Below are 6,482 nucleotides of genomic sequence, written 5' to 3'. Positions count from 1 at the left end.
AGTTGGGAGACGGCTCACTCCTGTCAAGATGCATAGAAACCAACAGGGGACTCAAACAGGGCTGTGTTCTGGCTCCCAATATTTTTAACTTGTTCTTAGGGGATTTAATCCCTATCCTGAATAGCTGTAACTCCAATGCACCAAAATTAGGAAGGCTACTATTACCGTGTCTCCTCTATGCGGACGATATAGTCCTAATTAGCCACACAAAAGTTGGGCTTCAACAACTCGTGAATGCAACACAGGGCTATTCGGACTCAAATGATCTGACAATAAATCTAGAAAAAACACAGACATTGACAATTAGTAAGAAACGGAACAAGTCACACACCTGGTTTTGGAACAAAACTCGCATCGAGAATACGTCAGTATACAAATATCAAGGTGTGAAAATTGATAACAGGAGCCTGTTTACTGCACAGAAAACTAGCATCAGGGGCAAAGGCGTCGCCTCAGTAATCGCTCTGAAAGCACTAAATAATAAACTCACGTGCCCATCTCTTTTGTCTCTGACACAAGTAATAGGAGCTAAACTGTTGCCAACAATAACATACAGGAGTGAAGTACTGAGAGGCGGAGATGCTAAGATTCTGGACAACATTGTAAAAGCTGCGTATAGGATTATATTTAGCCTGCCCAAACAAACTTCACCGGCCCAAATCAGGCTTGAGTTTGGCATCCAGAAACAGACCCTGGCAAGACAGGGCACGTATATAGTAGTGTGGGACAGAACGCGAAAAAACAAACAAGAAACCTTTAAATAACCATCTATGGAAAGAGCTAGAACTACATCCAGCCTCACCAGCCTCAAAGTACCTCAAAAGGAGCCTGTTGAATCTTGGTTTACAACAGCTTTGGATACCCTAACAAGCCATATTACGCTGAAAAGATTGGTCAGGAAAACAATCAAGTATCTCTCATGGATTGAAGATAAGGCATCATTCACAAAAAGGTCACACTGCTGGATGATCCTGAACTCGTATATCACACAGGTACCGCAGAACTATCTTGATTTAGGTTATTCAAAAATAACCAAAATGAAATTCTTAAAGTACAGGCTGGGTGTGTTACCCTGCATCAGCCACTTCCCACTCTGGTTAAAGGAAAAGGCGGGCTTCCTCTATCTGTTATGTGGTTTGGAGCCTGAGGATATGCCGCATTTGCTGTGCTCCTGTAACAAATTGCTGGAAGAACGAAAGCACCTGCTAAAATTCCATTTTAACCAATGAGGTATTTGCTCACGAAGACAGGCAGTTCTTGCCTGCCTCGCACCCCAGGATCCTCAGCTGAACTGTAGATTTGTGAGGTTTATGATGGCAGTGGAAAAGAAAATGACAAAAGCTGACACTTAATTGCCTTTTAGACACTCTTTGTACTTGTCAAGCTCAGTAAGGCACTAGATAAGAAATCATTATGACCTGTTTTTAACTGTCTTTTAGATAATTTTGGTAGTTCATGACTCAGTAGACAGTAGTCTTGTGAAACTTTTGAAGGTTGAGGGAAATATTTTGCCAAAACCTGTTCTTAACTGTTTTTAGATAGTTTTATTAATAAATCTATATTTTTTTATTGTTAATTAAAACATGGGATTTTATGACTTTATTTAGGAAGGAAAATTTGTGAGTTGATATACTGTTTCTTCCTTTGTACAGGGAGATAATTAAAATGTTTCTATTGACACTGCCACGCTAAGCGGAGTTCTGCAAGCAGCGAAGTGTGCTTGGTCACACCTGTTCGCTATGATTTTCAGTCTTGTGTGTTTGTCCTGCACTGGAAAATCAACATGAATGGCACCATGCGCAGCTCAAGAGGGTGCTGCTTCTTTTCAGCCTCTCGACTATCCACGACCACCCGCATTGGAAAATGTCCTGCCCGTGTTGACAAATCTCACACGGAGGTGGATTTTTTGCGCTCGCACTCTTTAACCTGATGCCCATTGTAAAACTAGCAAATGGGGCGGAGTTCACCGCCAGGGCTCAACCAATACAGTTTCTCAAGAGAGCAGAAATCTGCCAGTCAAAAGACGGGTAGAATCAAACTATGAACCAAGGATTTTTTACCTTCGATTTGGGAACCGGTGTTGGGCCCAATTCACTTGGCAACCACACTGTGAACCACATTGAGGGTTGTTTTCCTACCACCAAGTCGTCCGTTCATCCTGCATTAAGTCTAAGGAGCTAGAGTTCTTCCACTGAGCCAGATTAATCAGCTATACCTTAAAATTGTCCGCAGCTTTGCCTTCATCCTGCGCCAGAGCGATAACCAGTTCGGTGTCATCAGCATATGGCACAATCTTAACGCCATGGCGCTTGATCACTTGCTTCAGGGGGGCGCGTGTACAAATTGAAAAGAGCCGGGCTCAAGGTCAAACCTTGTGTCACTCCCTGCTGAAGGAGTACAATCTAAAAAGTACTAGGCTGCTAGAATACCTGGAAAATGAGATTTCGAAGGAAATCTGCAATCCAACCAAGGGCACGGGCTCCGAACACCTTGCTGACTTAGCCGTTCTCTAACAACAGACCATGGGGCACGGTGCCAAGGCTCCACTTAGGTCCAGCATAACCGCAGCAGCTGTCTTGCCATCATTAGCAGTAAGTCGCAGAGACACCGAAGCTAGTTGGAGTGCGGATTCAATGCTAAAATGTGATTTGAAACCGGAATGAGTCTCATGAAGGAGTTAATTTTCTTCTATGACTTTCATCAGCTGCTGATTAACATGTTGTTCAGCAACCTTTGTGAAAAAAGAAAGCAGGGCTATCGGTCTAAGGTTCTTCGGTTTAGATGGATCTAATGAGGGATTCTTTAGGAGTCAGATTACCATGGCTTGTTCCCAGTCAGAAAGGACATGACCAGTGGAGAAGGATTGATTAAGTACATTGCAAACATGGATGCAATAGTCTCAATGCCCCGTTCCAGCACAGCAGGTAAGGCTGGGTCAAGTGGGGACACTGATTTCACTTTAGAAGACAGGGCGCAGGTCTTAACCACAGATAGAGTATTTATACTCAGAAAACCCTCAGAGGAAGTGGGTGGTATTTAAGGGTGGGCGTAGTTCCCGAAGTAGGGCTACGCGAAGCTACGCGAAGTGCACTTCGCACTACGCGAACTTCACGTAGCACTACACGAGCTGCTTAGTAGCATGTTCGCACTGTGCAAGATGCGTTTTCAATGATTGCACAGTGCGAACAAGCATCAGGCACTGTGCAATTATTGAAAATGGCATCTTGCACAGTGCGAGTTGTAGTTTTCTGCTGCTCGAGTAGATTTTTACTCGAGCGGCAGATTTCTCAATGCGAACCAGTAGTTTCTCATTGTGAGCTGTCACGAGCATGCGCAACCACTCGCAATGAGAAACCTGACCTCCCCGCGTTGAGAATCTCACCGGGATGTCATTTTGATTGCTCGCGGTTGCGAGCATGACGTAGAGGACCGCGAACAAGCAAAAAATTACTACTGCATTACGCTACGCCGCACTACGCGTGTTCGCACTGTGATATGTGCAGCTCGCATAGTGTGAAGTTGCATAAACTTCGCAAACTACGCGAGCATAGCGTAGTGCATTGCCCAGGGTTAGTGGTCTTTGCCTAGGTATAGAGAATTGGTATTTCTTAGCATTCCCTGGGAACAATGCATGTATAGTGGCTATTTTCTCAGAGAAAAAATTTGCAATATTTTAGCAGTTGTCGATTGAGATGTCAATAGAAGCTGAGGCATGCTTCAGGGAGGTGAGGGATTTAAATATTCAGAAAATCTCCTGGGAATAATTTTTAGCTATCTCAATGTGCAGGGCAAAGTATTGGGTCTGGGTGCATCTAATTAGTTTGTGATATACCTTCTGACATTGAGGTAAGTAGTTTTACCAGCTACCTTGTAGCTTCTGTGACACAGGTGTTTTTCATGGTTAAGAGATCCTCAGTCAACAATTCCGTTGTTGGTTTGGAGCGGGTAAGGTTTGGTGATTTCAGAGGGGCTCGAGTGTCTAGAGCCTCATTAATCAAAGCTACATCCTGATAATTTGCATCATGAGGCTAGGCATTGAGTAACAGGCAGTAAGTTTCAGACCTGCAGGTAAGGCGGGAGGTATGATCGAACACCATTTTTGTGTTATAGTACCGGATGCTCCAGAAACATTGGGGGCAACGGGACTACCAGAAATCTGAAAAGGGAGAATAAAATGGTCTAACTATGCAATGGGCTTAGCAGAAGCCACACTCACATGAGCAAAGTTGGCAAAGATGAAATGGGCAAGATAGCAAAAGTGTGGGTGGGGGCCTGAACTAGCTTAATAAAATGAAGCAGTTAGAGCTCCTCAACAATAAGTGATGCTATGCGACAACTTGCATCCCCAAAGTATATGTTGAGATCGCCTAGGATTAGGAAATTCGAATAGTGTATGGCATATGAGGGCATGATATCCATTAAAGAAGTTACAGACTGAGAGGCAGGGCCAGGTGGATGATAAATATGGAAGCCTGCTAAAGAACAACTACTCTTTAAAAATAAAGAGAAAGAGGCTGCCTCACAGCCTGTAATCAGTACTTCACTAAGACTGCTGTGGAAGTGACATTTGAAAATAACTGCCAGCCCTCCACCCTTTTAACTGTGTCTGTCAAACCTCAGGATAACGTAGTCCTGAGCAACGGCTTCTAGAATATCGGGGGCTGACTGAGCCTTAAGCCAGGCTTCAAAAAGGAACTGTGCGGCTGGCTGGTGCATGACCAGGAAGTCTGCAATTTCAAACTTGTGTGTAGGAAAGGAGCGTCAATTTAATAAAAAAGCACTGTACAGACTTGGACCTGTGGGGGTCAATCCTTCTCTCAGGCTCCACAATAGGCTTTGTATAAAAGGTGAAACTCACTTACCTCAGGAGTTCATGCTGCATAACACATCCAAAGGATGGTGGCAGTTCTCCCTAATTGTTGGCTCAAGAGAAAAGGTCCCTGTTGCCAAATATCGCAGGGCAGCTGATGCAGAACCGACAGGGGGCCTGGCCCCGTGGATGGGGCGCAGACAAGCTTGCCTTTTGAATACCTTTGGTGTGCCAGTGGCGCATCCGCGCAGCCGGCATGCATTTATAGCCCACCTCCAAGAGAACGTGACTAAATGCAGAGAACCAGGGCGCAACAAACCACAAACTGGAACCCCAACTCTCTGCTCCAAACTTGCTTGCTCCCATCCCAGATGGAGCTACAAAGAAATAAAACCTTGCTGACTGGGACGGGAGACAGGCACCTCCCAGCACCTAAATTACAAAACACAGTCAAATGTAAAACCCAGGCCACTCTCAAGAGAAGCAGCAGAGCAGACATCACAAGCACTTAGAAGTGGGGAATCCAATTTATATTACTAGACCATTTTGTAGTGAACTGTTGATTACCCTCATCCATTCTCATGCCCTACACTCACTAATCCAGGCCAGTTACATCATCTAGGCCAGGGGACTCCTACATTTTCTGTGATGTGAGCAACTTCAGACCAGTGCAAAACATTGTGAACTATTGAAGGGTGAACAACATGCTCTTTGTTACCAGACACCCTCATGGCCTGAAGTCCATTGAGGCATATGGTTTGAACTACATACTATGAATTAGGGCACTATGAAATGGGGTTGTTTGTTGGAACAACGAGTTCCTCAACAATGACTACCTTAACAATGCCGTTTCTACAATGACCGAGTCTTAACCACAGTTTTTTATTACCATGCATTCCTTTACCACAAATCTTTGAGGTAAAGTCTTGCATGGTAAATGGCCATATGTGGCTAATCTTATGATCAACCTCCATCTCCCCATGAGCCCTAAATACACCCCAACCTCTTAAAAACTACCCCGATCCCCTAACACCCTAATAACTTTACCATACCCCACCCCCTAAAAACTATCCCAAAACCTTTCCCATCGCCCAAAAATGACCTCAAATCCTCCACTCCCTTAAACTATCCCAAACCCTTCCCACCCCCCAGACACTACCCCCACCCCTAAAAACTATTCCATACCCCTCCTACCCCTAAAAACTCACCCAAATCCCTCCCACCCCCTAAATATTAACCCAAACCACTCCTACCCCCTAAAAACGAGCCTGTACCCCCACCCCCTAAAATTTAACCCAAACCCCTTGAGACTCCCCCAAACCACCCTCCTGAGGAAATATAAATTTTTATGGTCAGAAATGTTCCCTAACGTGTACCCCACCGTCTCCATGTACGAGCTTAAAGTGCATGTAACTTCCCTCCTGTGCCAGCTATGAAGACGCAAATACATTTGCGTCCAACGTTAACATGTCCTCTTTCAGATCCGTCATGAATGGATCGATAATTCAGTTCCTAAGTATGCCTTGCCAACGTCTTTTTATGGTGCACTCTCACGTTTTCCCTAGTCTTGCAGGGCTAGGCCCTGATTTCTGCCATCGAGCCTTTCTGTTCTCTGCCTTCTGAAAAGCTGCAATGTGGGATGCCTCCCTGACCTCTGTCCTACTCCCTGCGC

The sequence above is a fragment of the Lissotriton vulgaris genome, chromosome 2_1, assembly GCF_964263255.1.
Source record: "Lissotriton vulgaris chromosome 2_1, aLisVul1.2, whole genome shotgun sequence".
NCBI classification, from domain to species: domain Eukaryota; kingdom Metazoa; phylum Chordata; class Amphibia; order Caudata; family Salamandridae; genus Lissotriton; species Lissotriton vulgaris.
The sequence above is the reverse complement of the archived record's forward strand: the minus strand, read 5'-3'. Positions refer to the sequence as shown.